The sequence below is a fragment of the Mustela nivalis genome (genome assembly GCF_964662115.1).
Source record: "Mustela nivalis genome assembly, chromosome: 1".
In the NCBI taxonomy this organism is placed as follows: domain Eukaryota; kingdom Metazoa; phylum Chordata; class Mammalia; order Carnivora; family Mustelidae; genus Mustela; species Mustela nivalis.
Genome location: NC_139020.1, coordinates 53,737,673 through 53,761,146, shown reverse-complemented (window position 1 = coordinate 53,761,146; position 23,474 = coordinate 53,737,673).

Here is a 23,474-nt window from a genome sequence, read left to right as displayed (position 1 = left end):
TTCAAACATTTTTATGCTACTATGAACATATAGAATCTTCTAAAACATTTTTTCTAACCATAGTCTATTAAATATTGGCACTCTCCCATATGGAATGAGAAAAAAAAGTCTGAAATGCCATCTTGTCCACTTTTTAAATATTTCTAATGCAAAATGTCACAAAAATTCATCATTAGTAAACATTTGTTTTTCTTCATATTAACAACTACCATGTGTGAGTTCAAGTTTACAATGAAAAAAAAAAGACTAATTATGAAGAGCAAATATCAGGAATGGCAGACATGAGTTCTGTGGACCTGTTCCCCAGCATAACAAGCATAATTGATAAGAATTATTTTTTTAAGATTTTATTTATTTATTTGAGAGAGAGAGAGAGAGAGAGAGAGAGAGCAGGGTGAGGAGCAGAGGGAGAGAGAAAATCTCAGGCAGACTCTATGCTGAGCCATGGAGCCAGACACAGGGCTCTATCTTATGATCCTGAGATTACGACCCTGAGGTCATGACCGTGGGATCATGACCTGAGCTGAAACCAAGAGTCATATGCTAAACTTGACTGATCCATCCAAGTGCCCCCTGCTAAGAATTATTTTTAAAAAATCAAGTCTCTGGGACTTGTGTTAAGGGCATGCAGCAAATGAAGAAACATTTATTCAAGAAAATCTACTAAAACTCAGTAAAAAGAACAAAACTCTGTGGCTTTTGATCCATGGCTCATTCCCTCACTCCCAAACCCAGCACAGCTTGACTGGAACTGCACTCCATAGGAGTATGACCAAGAAGATGGGACTCCCTCTGCCCCAAACTCTTAGTCAAGAGATACAGTATTTCACATGGAGACACACATTGCTAGCATTTCTCATGCCCTCCCACTCTGAGTTGCAGATGCTAAATTCCTGGTGAGTGTGACAGAGGTCAGGAGTACCCTTCTTCACCCAGTCTTCATTCTCAGGGAATCGTCTCCACCCAGATATGACAGGCTGAGAATTTTGGAGGCCTGATCACTTTCTCCCCAGCTCACTACTCGGGTCAAAGATCTAGGAGAGGCCAACTAAGACCAGAAGTTACTTCTCCTGCCCAGTGCCCAGAGTTGGCTCAGAGATGTTCCCCCTCTCCCCCATCTTGGGAGAGAGGTAATCCATAAGAACAGATATTTGCAAAGCTTTCCCCAAAGGAACCAATTTTAGTTGAGTCACAGTATGGGTAATTTTAAACCCTAGAGTGCTCTAAAAACAAAAACAAAAACAAAGGAGATTTGGTTGGCAAGCAACTAAGAGAAAGTGGGTGCATCTAGGAAAGTAAAAACCTGAGGCAGAGGCCAGCTAGTTTGCCAAAGAGAACCAACAATACAGACAGTTAAGAAGAGCCCTCCTGGGGCCAGAGTAAATCTCAAAAATTGTCCTCCAAAAGTATTCCTGAAAAGGGGCCCAAATTCAATTAGATTAGACTGCAGAATGTCTTATGCCCCCTAGGCATTATCAAAAACAATAGAGCAATCAGTCAGCAATTAATGGAGCCTAAGAGCTTGGTGTGATGCCAAGGGAGGCAGACAGCTTAACAGAGAAGTCAGAGGAAGAGACAGTCAGAGGCTCTGCAGCAACTGCTACCATCCTGGAGTGACTGTGGGCATGCCCAGAGCTGTCCTCTCTGAGGAGCAAATCTGAGATTTCACACTGCAGGGGAAATAGACTGAACTGAAATTTTCTATCCAACTCATTAAACAAATAAACAAGTAAACAACAATAACAAGGACAAAAGCAAGCTGCCTTGAGATGGGGGGAAGGTAATCAGTGTCCAGGGTTGCTACACTATGTCACCCATACAAGGGTCACAAGTGTGACCCATATGAGGGAAGAAAGCAGGCAGCAGAAACTGCCTGTGACCCAAGATAGGAAGCTGATCCCACAGGAAAAGACAGAGGACTGGTAAAAGTAATTATGTAATTTTAAAAGACAGTATAAATGCTTCTTCTTTTCCTCTCTTCTCCTAACTGATTTTGAAGCAATTGTGAAAGAATATGTGTGCATGATTGTGTTGTTGAAACTATAACACATAGAAATGCAATATATTTGCCAGTAACAGCATAAAGGAAGTGGATAGGAATACAGCTATATTAGAGTAAAGACAAGACACCAGATGGTAACTAAAATCCACAGTAACAGGTAGAGACCCAGAAATGGTAAATAAGAAGGTTAATATAACAAATTCCATAAGTATATACTTGCATTTCTTTCTTTTCTCAGCTTCTTTAATAGACATACAATTTTAGAAAGTAATAATTGTGACAATGCCTCGTTGGATTAAAAACACATATATGTAATACAAAAGCAGGAAGAGAGAATAGACCTCTATAAGAATAATATTTCTATGTCATGCTGCAATTCAATGAGTAGAAAGCTGAAGATGATTCTGGTAAGTGAAGAGGTATATGGTAAGCCCTAGAGCAACTAAAAGAAATAACTTAAAAAAAAAAAGTGTGGGAGATAATGAAAGGTAGCCATGTGAGGATGAAGGCAGAGACTGGAGTGATAAAGCTACATGACCAGGAATGCCAGGGATTGCCAAAAACCACAGAAGAGGCATGGAAAAGTTCTTTCCAGCAGTCCTTTGCAGGAACAACCCCTGCAGCTCCTTAATTTTGGACTTTTAGACTCCCAAACTATAAGAGAAAAACATGTCTGATTTTTTAGCTGCGCAATTTGTGGTAATTTGTGGTGGCAACCCATGGAAACTAATAAAGGCATCCAGAACTGTTATTGAATGTTTTTGGGAATGGGTGTTAGTATTTTGTTTTTCTGAAAGCCGAGGAAGGAAAGTCTCAGAAAAATGTACCCATTGTTATGGGTTGAGTTGTGTCTTTCCCCTACTTTGTACACCATCTACAGACGGAGTTATGTTGCCACAAGGAAAGCAGTACTAGAAGTCAGAACAGAGACCTGGGACTGACCCTTCCAGGGAGCACGACACCTTGAGGACAGACTTTTGCCTCCAGAACTGTTAAGACAATACATTTCTATTATTGAACCTCCTCAGTGTGTGAGTACTCTGTTATGGCAGCCCTCAGGAACTAATATACTCATAATACTATTTCCAAGTCATAATAACTGTTAATTTTTGGTTTATCGCCTTCCCATTTCATGCCTATAGATCTATAGATCCAGATTACTTATACGTACATATATACGTGCAACCTCCATCCAAATATTAGATGCAGGTGCCTGTTACTAAAATAATCCAAAACTTGAAATAAGGCAGAAAGATTGCTGCGTGACCTACCAAACCCATTTTGGAGCCTATCAATGCCGTCTGAGTTGTCTGCTGCTCTAAGGGAAGGTAATTTTGAAGTACTATTTACTACTGATTAAGTCCCAGCTTCTACAAAGATGCGTGTTAACTTGGAGAAGATTGATAAATTGCAAATTACTTTTTTTCTGGCAGAGATTCAAATGATTTTTATTCTGTAGAAAAGATAACCCCCAAAGGTTACAATTTCCTTGCCCTGTATCTAAATTATCAATCTTATTTCCGCTTTCTTTCTTTTGATAACTCCCTTTCAATCTCTCAAATTCTCCTTTGAAATGGGTTTACCATCCTGCTGATTCTGTCATTAATGAGCTCAAAAAAATCTTTGACATCTGTACACTATATATTAGTATGAAAGTCATGATTTCAATTTTTTGAAAATTATACTTTGACGTCTCTCAGATGAATAATTCCTAAACTATCAGAGTTCACGAGGAGGAAAAATTAGTAAAGTAAACCGAAACTGGATGACAGAGCTAGAGCTACCACTTGTCATTTTCCAGGTGTAGCTGAGGCCTGGCTCCAGGTTCCAAACAGACCACATTCGGCCACTTACCCTGACAAAATCCAAAGGGAGAGAAATGACTGGTGGCGAAACATGCAATGAGTTTATTTCAGTGAGGCACTGAAGAAGACACTGGGAAGACAGGGGACTAATGTCTCAAAGACTGTCTTCAAAGTGCTGAAAGCACTTACAGGTTTATGAAATGGGAATATGGGACAGAGTTCTGTGCTCATGTGCAGATGGGCAGTAAAGGTCAGGATGATCTTGTCTTGGGGTGAGTCATGCAGGGTCTTGTTGGTTTTAGGGTGTAATGTCAATTTAAATATCATAAACACAGGGAACTATCATCTCTTCATACCTCTCTTTCAGAAGACCAAAAGAGTGGATGGAATCGAATGTAGTATAAACTATGTAACATTATGAAAAATTTAGTCCATTCTGCTTTTTATTTTTTTCATTATACAACATATTTTTTTTCCATTATACAACATATTAGTGAAGATAAGTACAATTTAGGGAGCATGGCCTACAGATGATTGGTTTCCCTCCTGCTTGTGTAGTTTCTTTTGATTCATTTGTTTAAGGTCTTCCCTGAAGGATTTCTATGCCCTACAAGAACCTATTCTGTGACGAAAGTCTACCAATTTTATGCCAGAGTGCCATTTTCTATGTGCAAACATGGTCCCTGACATTGGGGAAAAGATATTCTAGTGGGGGAGATGCATTGAATAATCTCCTCAATAAATATCTAATTAAAATTAGATATTATGAGGAAATATTATTAAAATTAAATATTATGAAGAAAGAGCAAAAGTTCATAGTGTACCTTGAGCTGCTTATATGCCAATCCTTTCTCAGTGAAAACTTCTGTCCTGATAGAAGGACCTAGCAAATTATTCTCACAGGTGCTTCTCCCAACAAAAGAAAGCCACTTTCTTCTCTTTAAGAGGCAAATAGGAGACTGGGCATGGAGGTAGCAGATCATAAGTAGTAACAGACTAAGACTGGCGGAGCAACCCAGCCTAACCAGGAACCCTCAGAAAGATCAGAGAATGTCTGTCTCTCCCTTCCATCCTTCATCCCTAGAAGAAAGAGGATGGGCACTGAAAGGTCCCTTCCGGATAAAATAAACAAATTAAAATGAGTTCAGTTCATAGTTAGTCTTTTAAAGGGATACAAAAGTACTCTGTTGTAGATGATAATCGTGTTATATAGTTAATTGGCCCTAATTAGCTCAGCAGCTCCACAGACTCGAACTGTAAGGTTGTGAAGCTGCCCTACAAGGAGGAGGGAAGGGCATTATTATGTGTAAGTCTCCCTTATTATTAATTTTCAGAAGATACATTTGACCCTATTGAGTAAGTGTAGGCAGTTGGGGCTTCGGGAGAGTTTGTAAACATGAAGGAAGCAACCACTAGCAGGCCCAGGACTTTGTGCTGTTATAATCTATGTCATCGGAAGTTGATGGGGAAGACAAACAACCAAAACTCAGAAAAACTTAAGACAAAGGGACACTTGCTTTAACAAAGATGTAGGAGAATCCTAGAAGAGAAATACCTCATCAGGTGTTTGGACTGAGACTGAGACTATGAAATTGGTTGAGGAACATAGAGTGAATCAGAAAGCAAAGTTTGCAACATAGGCAAGTATGAAAGTGGTTGGTGGATTTCTCTTTGTTATGTAGGTGCGGAACAACCCCTATATGCTTGCATGTCAAGATAATTCAGCAAGATAGAACGTTGTAGTTTTGGCAGAACAGTAGGATGATGAATAATCTTCTCATTCTTCCACCATCCCAGGACTTCCCTGCATTCTATTGTAGTGTTCACAGCTAAAGGATGAGCCAGAAGGTGCAGATTACTGAAGGTAATGGAAGTCTTTCATAAACTTCTAAGGAACCTTAAGGAATAATTATTCACTTTAAGAAAACTAGTCAGATAAGATACTCCAAGGACAAAAGGCCCACTTTGCAACTCAGGGTGAGAACAAGGAACTCTGATGAAAGGTTTAGTAGTGTCAGCCATCTACCCGGGAGCACCAGAGGAGCCCACTGAGCAACCAAGACTGTTTATTAGACTTACAGGAATGAGGGAGAACACCAACTTAAAAAATATTGATAGCTTCTCAAAATGAGGAAATTGTGGAAGAGGGTTCACAGGAACTTAGAGCAAATGAGGTTGAGAAATTGCAAGCTGACTCCTGAAGGGTGGGTAACTTGCTGAGACTGGACAGAGTATATGATATAATCGCTTCGGACTGATGCACCCAGCAAGATGCATGTGTTGAAGAGAGGCTTGATTACAAATTGCTAGTTTTAATAAGTAGGATGTTCAGTTGGCCCACAGGCTTATCTTCTTGGGAGCAACTAATTCCTGGAGCAAGCAGGTAGTTATTTGTGTTCTACTCTAGTGTTGTTTAACACAAGGAGAGGAAAGCGTGCCTGGTCCCAGTATTGTTTAATGTAAGGACTGCAAACTATGTAACTTTCACTTTTCAGGATTCCAGCCTAAGCCACATTATAGACTGTTATTATCTAGGGATATGATCAGTAGAGATCTACATCACTGTTTGATATGTTGTGGTCATGTGAAGAGTTTCTGAGAGTAGTCATTAAAACCTATATGAGGAACAGATTTTCTTATTCATGTTGTTGGAAGACTATGTTTGGATCATTTGATGGAACAAAACTGCACAGAAGAATGTAAGACTCTGGAAAGTACACGTATGAGAATTGCAACATAGACAATTACTAAGAGAAAGATTATGATACGTGCCTATAATCACTTCTAAGACAGGAGCCAAAAGTGAACAAATTAAATCAAGAGAACTGGTACCATTTCTAATCTGAAAAGGCCACACAACTAGATAGGGGGTTATGAGCCAAATTACACAATTTTATGATTTTTATGTTTGCCTCCCAGATAATTTTAGTAATAGTTAAGATCCAAGATAGGTCTATAGTAACACAACCACATTTATTCCCCTAAATTATAGGGAGCACATGTTCTACCATGTAAGTCCTCTACTTTGTCCCTCCTGCATTCTCTATACCATTCCTTACTTTTCAAGCCTCCTATAAAGTGTGAAATGAAGAACGCAGTCTAAAATATTCTTTCAGTGGTTATTTTTTAAGTGTAAACTGAAGCTCAGAATTTTTTCCTTTTTGAATTAAAATTATCTGGATGTCTCTTTTTCTTGGAAGGGAAATTAATGGGTCAAAATGGACCCCGAGTAATATGAAGAACTATCGTGAAGGCAGCCATCAGTTTACTGATATTATAGATCCCTGTCCAATTTACAGGTTTCAGATTACAGTCAATAGTCTTTTGTGCTTCAAATACTCATAGGAGGATAGCAAATAGAATTGCCCTGGCACCAGGCAATGGAATTTGTGCCAGGCCTATTCTATTTGACATTCATATATGAGTATTTCCACTGAAAGTAGATCATTGGATGGCTTCTAACAACTGGTATTGGATTTGAAGCACAAAAGACTATTGACTGCAATCTGTAAATTGGACAGGGATGAGGGTTTAGCTTAACTAATGCACCTTTCTTGCAAGGTCTATAGATGTGAGGCAATCTCTCAATTTACCCTATCTGTTCCTGGGTTTTCTATGCTCTATTTCTGTGAAAGCTTGATTGCAAAGACCAACTACTCTGTACATTTTTTTTTTTTCCCTACAGCAAAAAAGAAAACCCCTCTCTAGGTTTGACATAGTAGAGATTTTATTTAGGTTTTTGTCTGCTCTATTGTGTTTTTCCCTTCTAAGGAAGTTACTTGGTGGTTGAGACCAATTAACAAGCAATGTAACCAAGAATTTGTTTTGTCTGATTTGTAACAAGATGGTATCAGATGAATGTGGGTAGTGCCCAAAGTAAAATGAGCATAAGCCCATCAGTCCATTTGATTGTATTCTTTAACAAAATCACAATCAAACTATAAGTAGGTATTGGAATCATGCCAAGAAGTATGTAAGTATGTAAAACAAGTATGTTAAGTATAGGAGCTTTATAGGTATCATGGTTAACAAATAGTTAGTGTCTGTTAACAATAAAGAATCTCACACCAGAAAAGAGGAGAGAAAATGTCTAGGGAAATAGAGAACAAAATAATGCAAATTAAGGCATGGAAGTCAGTGATTTTGTTCATCTGGATCTTGTTCATAGGTCTTTTTTTTAAAAAAGATTTTATTTATTTGACAGGGAGTGGGAACACAAGTAGGCAGAGAGGCAGGCAAGAGGAAGAGGCGGGTGGGGAAACAGGCTCTGTGTGAGCAGAGAGCCTGATGCGGGGCTCGATCCAAGAACCCTGAGATCATGACCTAAGCCGAAGGCAAAGGCTTTATCCCACTGAGCCACCCAGGCACCCCTTGTTCATAGGTCTTAAATGGGAGCTGTCTAAGGTGCCTGGGTGGTTCAGTTGGTGAAGCATCCAACTCAGGTCATGATCTTAGGGTCCTGAGATGAAGTCGTGTATAGGGCTCCCTGCTCAGCCACAAATCTGCCTGTCTCCCTCTACTTCTCCTCCCACTCTCTCTCTCTGTCATATACATAAATGAATATATTTTAAAAAGATTTTATTTATTTACTTGACAGTGAGAGATCACAAGTAGGCAGAGAGGCAGACAGAGAACGAGGGGGAAGCAGGCTCCCCACTGAGCAGAGAGCCCAATGCAGGGCTTGATCCCAGGACCCTGAGACCATGACAAGAGCCAAAGGTAGAAGCTTAACCCACTAAACCACCCAGGTGCTCCACGAATAAATAAATCTTAAAAAAAAAAAAAAAAAAAAGGAAGCTCTCTATTTTCCACAGTTGTCTTCTTATTCTGAAGGTCTTTTTTAGAAACTATCCCCACCCTCAAAATCAGGTATTTCTGGAGGATTCCTAAGGATCCGCAACTTGAAGTCTGGCTGACATAGTTTCTCAGTGTTTCAGGGATGAATTACTCTCCTTAGTTGGAAGTTATAGATCTAAGGGTACATACCCTATAGTTTTTTTCATCTATTATTTATTAATACAATAATTTGTAATGTTTATTAATATTTTCTTTTGTATTATTTATTAAGCCTCAAGGATAGTTTTTCTTTTTTATATATTTCATATTTATTTATTTATTTATTTATTTATTTATTTAGATTTATTTATTTACTTATTTGTCAGAGAGAGAGAGAGAGAGCATGCCCAGGGGAAGTGGCAGGCAGAAGGAGAGGGAGAAGCAGACTCCCCACAGAGCAGGGAGCCGGATGCAGGACTCCATCCAAGGACCCTGGGGTCATGACCTGAGCCACCCAGACGTGTCTCTCTCTCTCTCTCTCTCTTTTTGAAAGATTTTATTTATTTATTTGACAGAGAGAGAGAAAGAGCATAAGCAGGGGGGATGGCAGGCAGAGAGAGAGGCAGGCTCCCTGCTGAGCAAGGAGCCCAGTGTGGGACTTGATTCCAGGACCCTAGAATCATGACCTGAGCTGTTACGCTGAGCTTAACAGACTAAGCCACCTAAGTGTCCTTCAAAATTTCTTTAGGTAGAAGGGACCTAACAACAGAATGATATTTGGAATTTTTCAAATTAAGAAAAAGAAACTGAAATGATAAATACCTGAGTGTATCAGTTTCCTAGGACTGCTATAAAAAATTACTACAAACTTGGTCGCTTAAAATAACAGAAATTTATTCCCTCGTGGAAGTACAAAGTCAAGGCACTGATAGGACTACATACTCTCCAAAGACTCTAAGGGGAGAATCCTTCCTTGCCTCTCACAGTTTCTGTTGACGGTAGGCATTTCTTGGTTTCCTTTATTGCGTCACTTTAGGATCTGCCTCCATGGTCATATGACATTTTCTTCATGTTGTGTATCTTCTATTCTGTATCTTCTATGGACCCTTGTCATTGGATTAGGGTCCACTGGGTTAACCCAGGATGATCTCATCTTGAGATCCTTAACTTAATTACAACTGCAAGAACTCTTTTTCCAAATAAGGTCACAATGACCTCTTAAGTGCTTTAATACTTACATGGATTTTGAAATCAAAAATTACAGTATTGTGAGATGGGGTTTTCTATGCACTTCTTTCTTTGTGTTAGATGTAATATATATCACAAGTACAACATGTTAGTGGAAAAAGTGATGCACAAGTTATAATATTTGTTTTTATATATGCCTGAAGTTGTAAAACATGAACTCTAAGCTTATATTTTAAGTTATATTTAAGTTAATGAATATATTTTAAGTTAATGAAAAGTTAGGCATGTATTTTGTAATCCCTAAAACAACTACTCAAAAGAAAAATATGGTTAAAAAGCCAATAATTAATTAAAAATAAATAAAATAAAATAAAAAACCAATAATTAAAATGGTTTACTACTAAATACTCAATTAATACAAAAGAAGAGAAAAAAGGGGAAAGAGGAACAAAAGCCAAAGTGACTAATGAACAACTAATAGTAATATGTTAGAACTATATCCAAGCATATTAATCATTACATTAAATGTTAAAGCTTTTTTTAATTAAAAACAAAAACAGGGATTTTCAGATTGGCTATAAAAACAAGACCTGACTATATGCTGTATGCAAAAAGCCACTTGAAATATGATGATATAGATATGTTAAAAGCAAAAGCCTTAAAAATGATGTACCATGTGAATACTAATGAATAAAAAAAAAAGCTGGAGTGTATATATTAATATCAAACAAAATAGACTTCAGGACACGGAAAATAACCTGGAATAAAGAGGGACTTCCACAATGATAAAAGTCCCAATTTGCCAATGAGACATTATAATTTTAAATGTATATGCATTTAACAAAAGAGCTTAAAAAGCTTGGGTTAGGAGCACCTGGATGGCTCAGACATTAGGTGTCTGCCTTTGGCTCAGGTTATGATCCCGGTGTCTTGGGATCTAGCCCTGTATCGGGCTCCTTGTTCAATGGGGAGCCTGCTTCTCCCTCTCCAACTCTCCCATGCTTGTGTTACATCTCTCTGTAATAAATAAATAAAATATTAAAAAAAAAACACACACAAAATTCAGGTTAACATGATGCAAACCCTGACAGAACTGGAAAGATTTATAGACAAGTTCACAATTACACTTACAAACACTAATATTCCCTTCTCAGTAGTTACATATAAAGTAAAATATATGTACATATACATTTGTACAAATACATATAAAGAAAATTACCAGGGATATAGAAGACTTAAATAATACTTTCAACCAATTTAATATTTTGAAAATACACCATAATAATTAAAAACAATTATAAGTAACTTATTTTTAATTGTCATTTATAACACTCTATTCAACAACACAATACATATTTTTTCAAGCACACACAGAATATTCGCTAAGATAGCCCATGGTCTAAGCCACAAAATACTTGTTAAATTAAAACAAACTAAATAGTAGAAATTATATTCTCTGACTGTAGAAGAAATAAAATAGAAATCAACGACAGAAAGTTACCTAGAAAGTCTCTAAATATATTTTTTTAAGATTTTATTTGTTTATTTGACAGACAGAGATCACAAGTAGACAGAGAGGCAGGCAGAGAGAGAGAGAGGGGGAAGCAGGCTCCCTGCTGAGCAGAGAGCCTGATGCGGGACTCGATCCCAGGACCCTGAGATCATGACCTGAGCCGAAGGCAGTGGCTTAACCCACGGAGCCACCCAGGCATCCAGTCTCTAAATATTTGTAAATTAAATAATACAGGTCTATCAAAAACATGGATCAAAGAAGAAATCTCAAGGAAAATCAAAACAATATTTTGAAGAAAATGAAAACAGAACAAGTTAAAATTTGTAGGATGCAGGTAAAGCAATTCTTAGGGGGAATTTATAGCACTCAATGCTGATATTGGTCTCAAATCAACAAGGTAACTTTTCACATTAATAAACTAGAGAACCAGGGGTGCTTGGGTGGCTCAGTTGGTTAAGCAACTGCCTCCTGCTTAGGCCATGATCCCAGGTTTCTGGGATCGAGCCCTGCATCAGGCCTGCTTCTCCCTCTCCTTCTGCCTCTCCCCCTGCTTATGCACTCCTGTTCTCTTTCTGTCAAATAAATAAATAAATAAAATCTTAAAAAAAAATAAACTAGAGAATCAGTACAAACTACATCTAAAACAAGCAGAAGGAATGAAATAATAGAGATAGGAACAGAGTTCAATGAAATTGGAGATTGTTAACAAACAAAATTGTTAACAAACAGAACAATAAAGGAGAACCCATAAATACCAAAGGAAATTTCATTGAAAAGATAAATAAATCAATATATCTCTAGTAAAACTGACGAACAAAGGAGAAGGTGCAAAATAGCAAAATTAGTAATGAGAGAAATCACTGCAGTCTCACAGACATAGAAAGGGTAGAGATCACTATGAAAAACTTTATGCACATAAATTTGACAGCTTAAATGAAATGGACTGCTTTCTTGAAAGACATAAACAAGGGGAAATAGAGAGCCTGAAGAGTCCTGTATCTACTGAGGAAATTGAATTCGTTATTAAAAACAGTTCAAAAAGAAAAATGCCAGACCCTGATGATTTAATTGGCAAGTTAAGCCAGACATTTTTGGAAACAATAATACCAATTTTGTTCTATCTCTCCTACAAAATAGAAGGACCATTTTCCATTTCATTTTATGTAACCAGTATCACCCTGATACCCAAATGAGACAAAGATGGTACATGAAAGGAAAACTAGAGACCAACATCTTTTGTAAACAACATATGTGCAATCCTCAACAAAAAGGAGCAAATTGAATCCAACATATTATATTAAAAAAATACATCATGACCAAATGGAGTTTATTAGGGGGATGCAAAGCTGGTTCACCATTCAAAAATCAATTAGTATAATTCTCTATACGAACAGACTTAAGAGAAACCACATGATTATATCAATAGATGCAGAGAAGTCATTTGATGAAATTTGGTGTCAGTTATGATAAAATCTCCTCACAAATTAGAAGGAGGGTAGAATTTTTGGCATACAATAATGGACATTTACAAAAACAAAAACAAAAACAGAACAAAACAACCTAGAACTAATATCCTAGCTTGTGGTAATGCAAAATGGAACAGCTATTCCAAAAAAGTTTGTCAGTTTCTTATAAAATTAAACATATACTATCACAGCTGGCTCCTAGGTACTTACTCTAGATAAACTACAATTTATGTTCACCCAAAAGCCTGGACGTGAATGTTTATAATAGCTTATTCATAATTGCCCAAAGCAAGAAACAAACTAAATGTTCTTCAATGAATGAAAATGCAATACTTTTCATGTATAAAAATGAAACGAACTACTGATACACATCACAATGTGGTTCTATCTCAGAAGTTCTATACTGAACTAAAGAGGTCAATCTTAAAATTAAATTTATGTGACATTCTGGAAAAAGCAAAGCTTTATGGACAATGGAGCAGCAATAACCAAGTTTATGTGTTAGGGGAGAGTGACTACCTCCTAGCCACTAAGAGGGAATTTGGGGTAAGTTTTGAAATCATTTTTTTGTGGAGCTTACAAGAATCTGTATATATCTTAAAACTCATAGAACTATGCTCAGAAAAGTGAATTTTACTCCATGTAAACTGAAGGCTATTGTAGAGATTATATGTATTTATTAGGAATATTTAAGAATATATTTATTTATATATTTGTATATACAATTTATTTGTATAGTTAAATAGATAAATATGTAAATAAATACAATAGTTTAAACAAAACCATATTTATCATCTTGTATACATATATGGTTTCTCCATAGTGAATTTTACTAACACTTTCAACGAAATTAATCAACTTTTATGTTTTTAACCGTAAAGAAAAGTAGATTAGAAACCAAGATCAGTATAGCTAATTTTTGTGAACATATGTTTTATTTTACTTAAATACATTTTAAGATAATAAACTAAAATGTATTTAATATCATTTATAGACATTTGTACATCTCCTTAATCTGTAGTCATTCTCTATCTAAAAGTAAAAAAAAAAAAAAAAAGAAAAGAAATTAAAGACTATGTTGAATGATCAAAGTGTTTTATTTTTCTTGTTGAAATGACCTGAAGTTACTCAGGTATGGAAAGGTTCTTTCTTAAATAACACAATTTAACATGAGTCTAAAATCATAGAGTAACTAAAGGTGTAGAAAGAACAATTTAAATCAGAACAATGCTGTGGTTTGTAGCACTAGAGAAGTTCACAAAACTAACCCTTTAAAAAATCTGTCTATTCAATTTCACTTATCAGAAATATGTTTATACTTTTCTTAGTCTTAAGCAATTTCTGGAAAAAATTATACCTTCCAAGACCCATGGTACTAACTGAAGAAATTTTAAAAATAGAAATCATTACAGGAGTGCCTGGGTGGCTCAGTGGGTTAAAGCCTCTGCCTTCGGCTCAGGTCATGATCTCAGGGTCCTGGGATCGAGCCCTACATCAGGCTCTCTGTTCCTTGGGGAGCCTGCTTCCTCCATTCTCTCTGTCTGCCTCTCTGCCTACTTGTGATCTCTGTCAAATAAGTAAATAAAATCTTAAAAAAAAAAAGAAATTACAAATTAAGCCCAAATCCTGTGCTAATTAAAATATTGGCAAACATTAATTTTTACATGGTAACAAAACCAGGGAGTAGACATGAAGGTGTTTTTAAGATAAAATCAAATCACTCTAATTTGTTCAAGAGCTCATCTATTTATCTACTAAGACTCTTGAATTAATTCCAGAAGCTCTGAGTGTCTAGCTTTTATTCTTATCTGGACTCTAAGATGATTATCAAATTCATAGTTAAAGCTTTTCTTGGAGTTACTGTTTTAGCTGGGGAAAAAATACAATAGAAACATAGCTAACATTTCTCTTTATTTTTGAAATTCTTGACTATCTGAAGTAGATACTTCTAGAATGTGCAAATTAGTACAAAGCAATTTTTTTGTGATCAATTAACCTCCAAAGTTCCCCAAGCGTAGAGAAAAAGGGAAAGAAAGGAAGAAGAAAGAAAAAAGAAGTAGCCGGCTTCAGACAAATATAAATTTATCATTGCGAAAGGCTAATTATTTCCCCCTCTGCAAGGAGGGAGTAGGCTTATATTGAGGAAAACCCATCTTCATGCATGGGCACTTCTGTGCTTGCACACATGTGCACGCACACTTATAGTCAGGCAAGGAGAAAGAGTCAGAGAAAGGTTGAGAGAGAGAGAGACTGAGAGAGACTTAACCAGTGTAAGTCATAACTCAGGCCCTTAAAAATTCCATGAAATTTACACTTTAAAACACTGAAACATTTTAATTCCTAAAGTACAAAAACAAAAAGTAGGATCTCTCCTTTGTTATCAAAGTGAACTCTTTTAGAATGACAAGAAAGATCTCGTGAAAGTTTCTTCCCTTTTTCTTGGAATGCACCTCTCAAATGAGTAATCTTATTCTTGTCAGAATTTCCCCAAAGTGGCCACAAAGTATCAGTGATAGCTTTATGCCAGTTACAGAGAAATGCACATGAACTAACCACTGGGCAAGAAGGCATCTGGCTAGGTGGGTAAACAATGGAAAAGATCCTATTAGAAATTGCTGTGATTACCAGCAACGGTGCTTGGACAAATCTCCTATCTCTAGAAACTGACCAAAGATTATTTACCACCAGCTGGGGGCCAGTGAACCCTCTGTCTTGGGGCAGACAAAACCAAATGAAGCAGTTTTCAAGGATACGAAGACAAGACAGGAAAATTCTCACAGGATGTTGAAAAGGTGATGCAGGTCAAAGAGTGCCAAGAGAATTTGATCTGGCCAGAACAGCTTAACTTATTAGTCCTTAGAGATGACTTAAGGACATGTTATCAAGCCTATGTCTGTCCTCTTCGAAGAATGGTTGTATTGTAGACTTAAACAGAAAGTGCCAAGACTAGGCAGAAAACAAATTCTTATCACCATGGGTGGTAATGGTTTCACTCATAAACTCATATGGAGATGAAAACTTTTACTTATTAGTAAATAAACTTTTTACTTAATTAGTCTACTGAATAATTTGAGGTGTGCTTTCACTTAAAGGAAGTTCTGGGGCATGAGAATACCATTTATGGAATAGTTTAAAAGTGGTAAATATATATATATATATATATGAATTAGATTTTGTGCCAGCCCTCAAGGGATTTTGTTCTAGGCAAAAACATAGTCCTTCAAAATAACAAGAGGGCATGCTTGCATTGTTCTGTCTTTAGGAAATGTGTGTTCCAATGTTTAAAGTTTATGTTTACAACTAGTTTATGATAATGTTTTTAAAAATCCCATTGTGGAAATGGTTTTCGATTCTCATTTTCTATGACTTTTCTTTGCAGGAGTATGGTAGAATTTTATTAAGTGTCTCCTCTTATCTATTGATAAGATCATATGATTTTCTGCTTTAATAAATGTCTTAATATTGAACCGCTCTTCTCTTACTGATATGTAACAGTCTTGCTTTTATACTTCTTCACTACCTTCTGGAATAATTTTATATAACACTAGGATTTGGGCATCTGTATTCATAGATGCTATTTCAAGTTTCACTAGGCTAGCTTAACTACAGCTAGGAATTGGTTATAAAAGCAAACAGGAATTCCTTGATTCAGAAATGTTTGATGGAAAGGCGCTTGGGTGACTCAGTTCGTTAAGCATTGGACTCTTGGCTTCAGCTCAAGTAATGATCTGTGTGTCATGGGACCGAGCTCTGCGTCAGGCTCTGTGCTCAGGGTGAAGTCGGCTTGAGATTCTCTCTCTGCCTCTCCCTCGGCTCGTCTCCTTACTCAAGAGCACACTCTCTAAAAACAAATAAATAAACAGAATCTTTTAAAAAAAGAAAGAAATGTTTGATGGAGCTTTCTCCAAAATTACCTAGTCCCCTTGCTTTACTGGATGAAAATCTTCATTTTTAAAATACTTGTTTGATTCATTCGACATCTCCACAAAGTATGTATGGAATATCTCTATTCAGTAACTCAGTGAGGTGCCCTGAGGAGGGGCAATTACTATGGTGAGCAGTACAGTCATGACTCCTCTATCTTCTGTCTGTGTGGGTCCAAGAATCTATTCAATGTTCCTGCCTCCTCCTGAATCAGTTTGGTAATTTTTGTTTTTCTACTGTATGATAGGTTTAATCTGAATTTTCAAATTTATTGTCCTAGGGAATGTGGTCTCTTAAAATTTTTGAACTCTTTGTCATTTCTCCTTATATTTCTAACAGTTTATTTTTTTTCTCTTTTTATTTCTTGATCAGGAAATGGTAGATAAAACTAGATCTAAAAAGATGCTTTATTATAATAATATTATATATAATAATAATGCTTTATTATAATTATATAATTATAATTAATTACAATATAATTATATTATAAAATCTAATATATTTATAATAAATAATAAATATAATTTCATTACATATTAAAATATACTATAATAATTATTGCTGTTATAATGCTATATTATAATAATATAATTGTAATAATTTATTATAACAATAATTATGATATAATCTTTATAATATAATACAATATAATAATTATTATTATTATATAATCACTAATGCTACCTTGTATTCTAATCTGTTCTGTTTTTCTTATTTTATATAACCCTCCAAAGCCCTAAGAGACAGATCTAAACCGAAAGTCCACGTTCTTTTAAAGACCCTATACATGGGGCGCCTGGGTGTCTCGGTTGGTTGGGCATCTGCCTTCGGCTCAGATCATGATCCCGGGAGCCTGGGATCGAGTCCCACATGAGCCTTCCTGCTCAGTGGGTAGCCTGCTCCTCCCTCACCCTTTTCCTGCTGCCCCCCCCCCTGCCCCACTTGTGCTCTCTCTCTCTGACAAATAAGATTAAAAAAAAAAAAGCCCCTATACCAATTTTCTATAAGGGACATCTTGAAATCTGCCTCTCTGTATCTTGTTTTCCCTAAAGATTTTCTTTATTTGTTTGTTTGACACAGAGAGAGCACACAAGCAGGGAGAGAGGCAGGCAGAGGGAGAGGGAGAAGCAGGCTCCCCACGAGCAGAGAGCCAGACATGGGGCTCAATTCCAGGACCCTGGGATCATGACCTGAGCCAAAGGCAGCTGCTTAACTGACTGAGCCACCCATGCGCCCCATGCCTCTCTATATCTTGATTTTTTTTCCCCCTGAGCGAATATTTCTATTTCTTCCTTTTCTTTTTAACTTTTTTAGCTTAGGTATTTCATTGTCTCTGTAGAAAATAATTACTAGAGGGAAGAAATGAGGATGCAACAACAGAAAAGATACATACTTTTTGAAAAGAAATATCTTTTGCTGTCTGTTTTGTTCAGGAGAAAATGTTTATTTGTTAAATGATTAGAGTGGATATTCTAAAAGTTCTTATAAGAAGACAGAAAAAGTAGGCACACTGGAATTGTAAACATTACAGAATCTGCTTGAGTGGGCATGAATTAGAAAGTAATATACTGAAATATTTCTCCCAGGGAAGAGGTCCTAGCATTTAATTTGTGTAGGTACAAGAGGCAGAACTTCAACTAAGGAAAAATTACCAGGAATCAGATATTGAGTAAGTATGAGGAAGAACTTCCTAGTAATTGTAGCTTCTATGTTTGAGTGGGAGGGTGAGTGTAATGAATTTTCTCCTCAAATCAGGAGACCATATAACATTTTGAGAGTAAAATGGGGTACTGATACTTATAGTTGCATAATTCTTGAGATATGCATGTATTGATGAACAAGTTGGTTTTCTTTTATTTGCAAATTTACATAATAAAAATTATATTAAAAACTTTAAAAATACAATTCTTTGTATTAATGTCTATACATTAAAGAAAATGTCATAAGATTGTGTACTAAAATTATATAAGCTGCATTTTTTTTTGCCTTATTTGAATATTTTTTGAAACTTATTTTTTGGGTACTGATTTGAATACTTTTATCAGTAATGTACAGGTTAAGTCATCTTTGCCTTTATTTCCCCTGCATATTTCATGTATAACTGCCCTATAATTCTCCTATTTGGTTTTTTTTTTTTTTAAGATGTTATTTATTTATTTGACACACACAGAGAGAAATCACAAGTAGTCAGAGAGGCAGGCAGAGAGAGAGGGGGGAAGCAGGCTCTCTAATGAGTAGAGAGCCCGATGCGGGACTTGATCCCAGGACCCTGAGATCATGACCTGAGCTGAAGGCAGCGGCTTCACCCACTGAGCCACCCAGGCGCCCTAATTCTCCTATTTCTTGAAGAGTCCACCAAGTGGCAGACTGACAGCTTCCGATGTCCTGTGGACTGGGGTGAGGACTGTGAGAATTGCCATATCAGCTGCACCCTCCTGGACGGACTGCCACTAAGCCATCAGGGCAGCAAGCAACAAGATGGTGTGCATGTAGAAGAAAAAAAAAAGATGGTGTACACATGCATTTTCTTTCATTACCAAGTGTCCTGCAGGTTCTCCTCGGGGGACTGGTGTTAGTTGCTCTCCTCATAGAAAGCTTTGGACATCTATCAGATTTAACCAGGGGCTAAGGTGGGAACTCTGTTCACTGCACAAAACCTTAATGGTTCCTCGCTGAGTAGGAGCTGAAGCTGGAAAAAGTCCAAGTCCACCTGACCTGTCGTAACATTTTTAATGCACTTACTACTAATGATACTAGGTTAACCTAAAGCAAAGGCTAAACGGAACAGGCCAGCAATAAGCCATGACATATAGGGGACCATCCTTGTTAAGCCAACTGCGATGATCTGAGACATACCCAGTTGTTTTCTCTTTTATTTAGGCTTAAATTCTACACAGGCCAAAGGAATTCGAAATCACAATTCATGGGGGGTGTTTTAAGTGTGTCTAAATGTGGTGACTCTAGAGTCGCTATTTGTGTGGTGCCTTATTCCTCACAATTTTCCCTCCAGCCCTGTTGGAGGCTGGGAGACGCTGGAGCCTTCCTCCAAGAAAGGAATCGTAGTGGCCTGCTGCCCCTGAATCTGGGCTCGCTACCTGCCAGCCTTGAGCAAGGCCCTGTGTCCCAGTCTGTGTCTCATTTTCTTCTCTGTAAATTGGAGATCACAGTAGTAACTATGTCATAAGGTTGCCATGGGGATTAAATGACCTAACAGTTGTAAAACAGTATTTGCTATGGAATTGTTAAATAAAATAAAATGGGCTTCTAGAGCCATGTGGGAGAGAAAAGAAAACGTGCTTTGATCTGCTGTGTTCTGTTCTTCAGCCTAACGGTTGAGAGTTTCTCTTCTTCACTCTCTACAAGGAAAAGAATTGCCCTTGGTCCTAAAATAAGAATCCTGTTGCATATGATGGTAAAGGCACAATGACATGGTTGCTGCTACTTTCAAAGGGCTCTTAATGCAAGACTATCTTGCTTGTGATTAGAAACTTAATGAAGGGCTTTTAGGTCCTTGCACTCTGGTCAGGAGATATCCTTAAGATTCTGCAATCTGGAGCTATCCAAAATACTCTCTGCAAAGAGCACCAGCCGCAGACAATAAATAGCAGCTCAAGGGAAGAAAATTAGAATGAGCTGAAAATCTCTTTGGACTCCCAACGTAGTTACAAGAGAGAACAAAATGCAAGCGCTGTAAACGGGACCATGACTCATCATATGGTCCTGGAAATCATGGTCATGAAAACCAAAATACTGTACATAAGAAATCATACAGTAGCTTTAATACACTGTAAGATTATATTATTCTTCTGGTTTTAGATTTAACTGCTTGTCATTCCATGTTTATGCTAACCCCACACCACTGTGTGGGGTTAGCATAAAGGAATTTTTTTTTTCACTCTAGAATAAAATGTTCTTACATGAAAAACTGTTCAGATGAATCACAGCCTAAGAAGTGCATGTGGGCAGTTTATAATAAAATAAAAGCATTACCTTTGCTAAAGCATCAGAATTTTTTTTTTAAAGCAGGATGCACTTTGTATTCAATGATAATTACTGTGTTTAAAAAAAAAACAGCGGTTGAAAAAAAGCTGTACTACTTGTTACTGACCCGCTGACTCACCTGAACTTTAGTGCCTCTTGACGACGCCAGAATGACTTCTTTCGAAAGTAACATCCCAGATTTAGCCACAAACGAGGGTGGTCTGGCCACGGCATTCACACTTCCGTGACACCAGCCCTGTCTGTTGTCACATGGTTAGGTGGGGGTTGGTTCCATTTATTATTCTTCAGATACTGTGATGAAAGAAGTTTGGGATTATGTGTAAACAAGTAGTTCTTGTCACTCCCAAATCAAAGGGTCAAACTCGAAGCATGAACCCACGGAGCGGATTGGGCTCCATTAAGACTTGCTGAGAAGCTCTCTGCAGGGCTATGCTATCCAAGTGTGAGTCACTAAGGGATAAAGACCTGATCAGCCACACTGGAAAACGGAACCACTTCCACACGCAGGTCACACACATTTCCATCTGTTCAAATCCTAAGATGCTTCAGCACACTGTCAGAGCAACAAGATGAACATGATGAATGAAATTCTTCCTCTTTAATTCCAGTATGTCCTAATATACACATAAGTTTAGGTGACAAGTAACAATCTGTTAAGTCAGGAAAAAAGTTCTTCAGAGTGTGGGTTTTATGTATAAGGAGGCGGCTTGGTGGACCTGGTGGCTCAGTCAGTTAAGTGTCTGCCTTCGGCTCAGGTCATGTCTCAGGGTCCTGGGATTGAGTCCTGCATCAGGCTCTCTGCTCAGAGGGGAGTCTGCTTCTCCCTCTCCCTCTGCCTGCCACACCCCCTATTTGAGTGCTGTCTCTCTTTCTTTTGGTCAAATAAAGGAATAAAGTCTTTTTAAAAAATAAGGAGAAGGTTCTTACATTTCAGGTATCTGCAACAGAAGAATTTGAGTCTTTATAACCTTATTGTTAAGAAGTCAGATTTTTCATAGACATTAATCCTTTGTTTCATCAATGAAGGACCAAGTAAGTTAAATTTGAAGCTCAGACATTAAGTTGTATTGATTTGATTAATGCAGAAGTTGACAGATGATGGGCTGAAGACCCAAGATAGCCTTTACCTATTTTTGTAAATATTTGCTGGAACATAGCTATGCTCATTTGTTTTCATATTGTCTATAGCTACTTTCACTCAGAGATCACGTGTAGAGTAAAAAAAAAATTGATATGTAGTCCTTTGCGGCGTGGAGGGGGGCAGTTTGCTGATCTCTGGATTAATACATATTTTCATAAAACTTTCTTAAAAACCTCATGGGCTTTCTTAAAGATTTTTTTTTTTTTTTTTATCAGAGAGAGAGAGAGAGAGCGAGCAAGCACAGGCAGACATAATGGCAGGCAGAGGCAGAGGGAGAAGCAGGCTCCCTGCTGAGCAAGGAGCCCGATATGGGACTCAATCCCAGAACGCTGGGATCAGGACCTGAGCTGAAGGCAGCTGCTCAACCAACTGAGCCACCCAGGCGTCCTCATGGGCTTTCTTTACGGTCGCTTGTATACTGGCCTCTGGGGACGAGAGGAGAGTAATGGAGGTACAGCTGGGCTAAGATCCATTCAGTAGTTTTACGCTCTGTGCTGCCTTCATTTACGCAGCCAAAGTTGCTTCTTACCTCCTTTGTGTCTCTCTAAACTCTAGAGAGAAGTCTGATTCTGTAGTCATGTGTTTAAATGTTTGTCTTCCTGTTTGATACTGATTACCTTGAGAAGAAGGCTCTTGCTTGACTTAATTTTTTATTCTTGAAATCTAATACAATAGTTGACATAGTACTAAGAATTTTAAGGAATTAAATTAAATTGGCAGAATTTCCCAGCGTCCCAAAGCAGAAGCATTGTATGGTAGATGCAGAGAAAAGAAGCTGAGAATGCATTCTCCCTCACTGCAGTTGAAATTATTTTAAAAATAATTGAGGGGCGCCTGGGTGGCTCGGTGGGTTAGGCCACTGCCTTCGGCTCAGGTCATGATCTCAGGGTCCTGGGATAGAGTCCCACATCGGGCTCTCTGCTCAGCAGGGAGCCTGCTTCCCTCTCTCTCTCTCTGCCTGCCTCTCCATCTACTTGTGATTTCTCTCTGTCAAATAAATAAATAAAATCTTTAAAAAAAAAATAAAAATAATTGAACATAAACTCTAAACCTATATGGACGAAGACAGGAATTGAAAGTTTCTGATGTGTTTTGATCATCGAGCTCAAAATCAGTAATCATGAAGTATGTTGAACAAAAATGAAGATTTTGTTTTTAGTTTTGTAGCTTTTAATTTTTCTTTTACAATATACGCTATGAACTCTTGGTCATTGAAATGATTGAGGTAATGGGATTTTATAGTTAACTTAATAATCTGGCTAATTACTATATAGTAATAGGTTTCCAATTTTGGTGGGGGGATGATTAAACAAACAGTCATAAAACCCTCTGGACAAATTTTAAACATGCTTTAATGATTCAGAAGGCACTTCAGGATCCTGAAGTAACGCTGTTATTATAATGAACATAAATAGTAGGTGGTCAAATACTTATTGATTTTCATTCTGTACTTCAAAGAAGGCAGTCTAAGAAATTGGGCTGAAAATATGCTGACCCTGTGGTATATTTTGAAAATTGCTTCAAAAATTCCTGATATCAGCTTGTTTACTTGTCATTTATATTTTTCACATAAAAGTAAATTACAGTAAAAAAAAAAACAACTTCTGTTATTTGAGTTTCTTAGCTTTTTGCATTGTAGATAAAGGAAAGTTTTAGT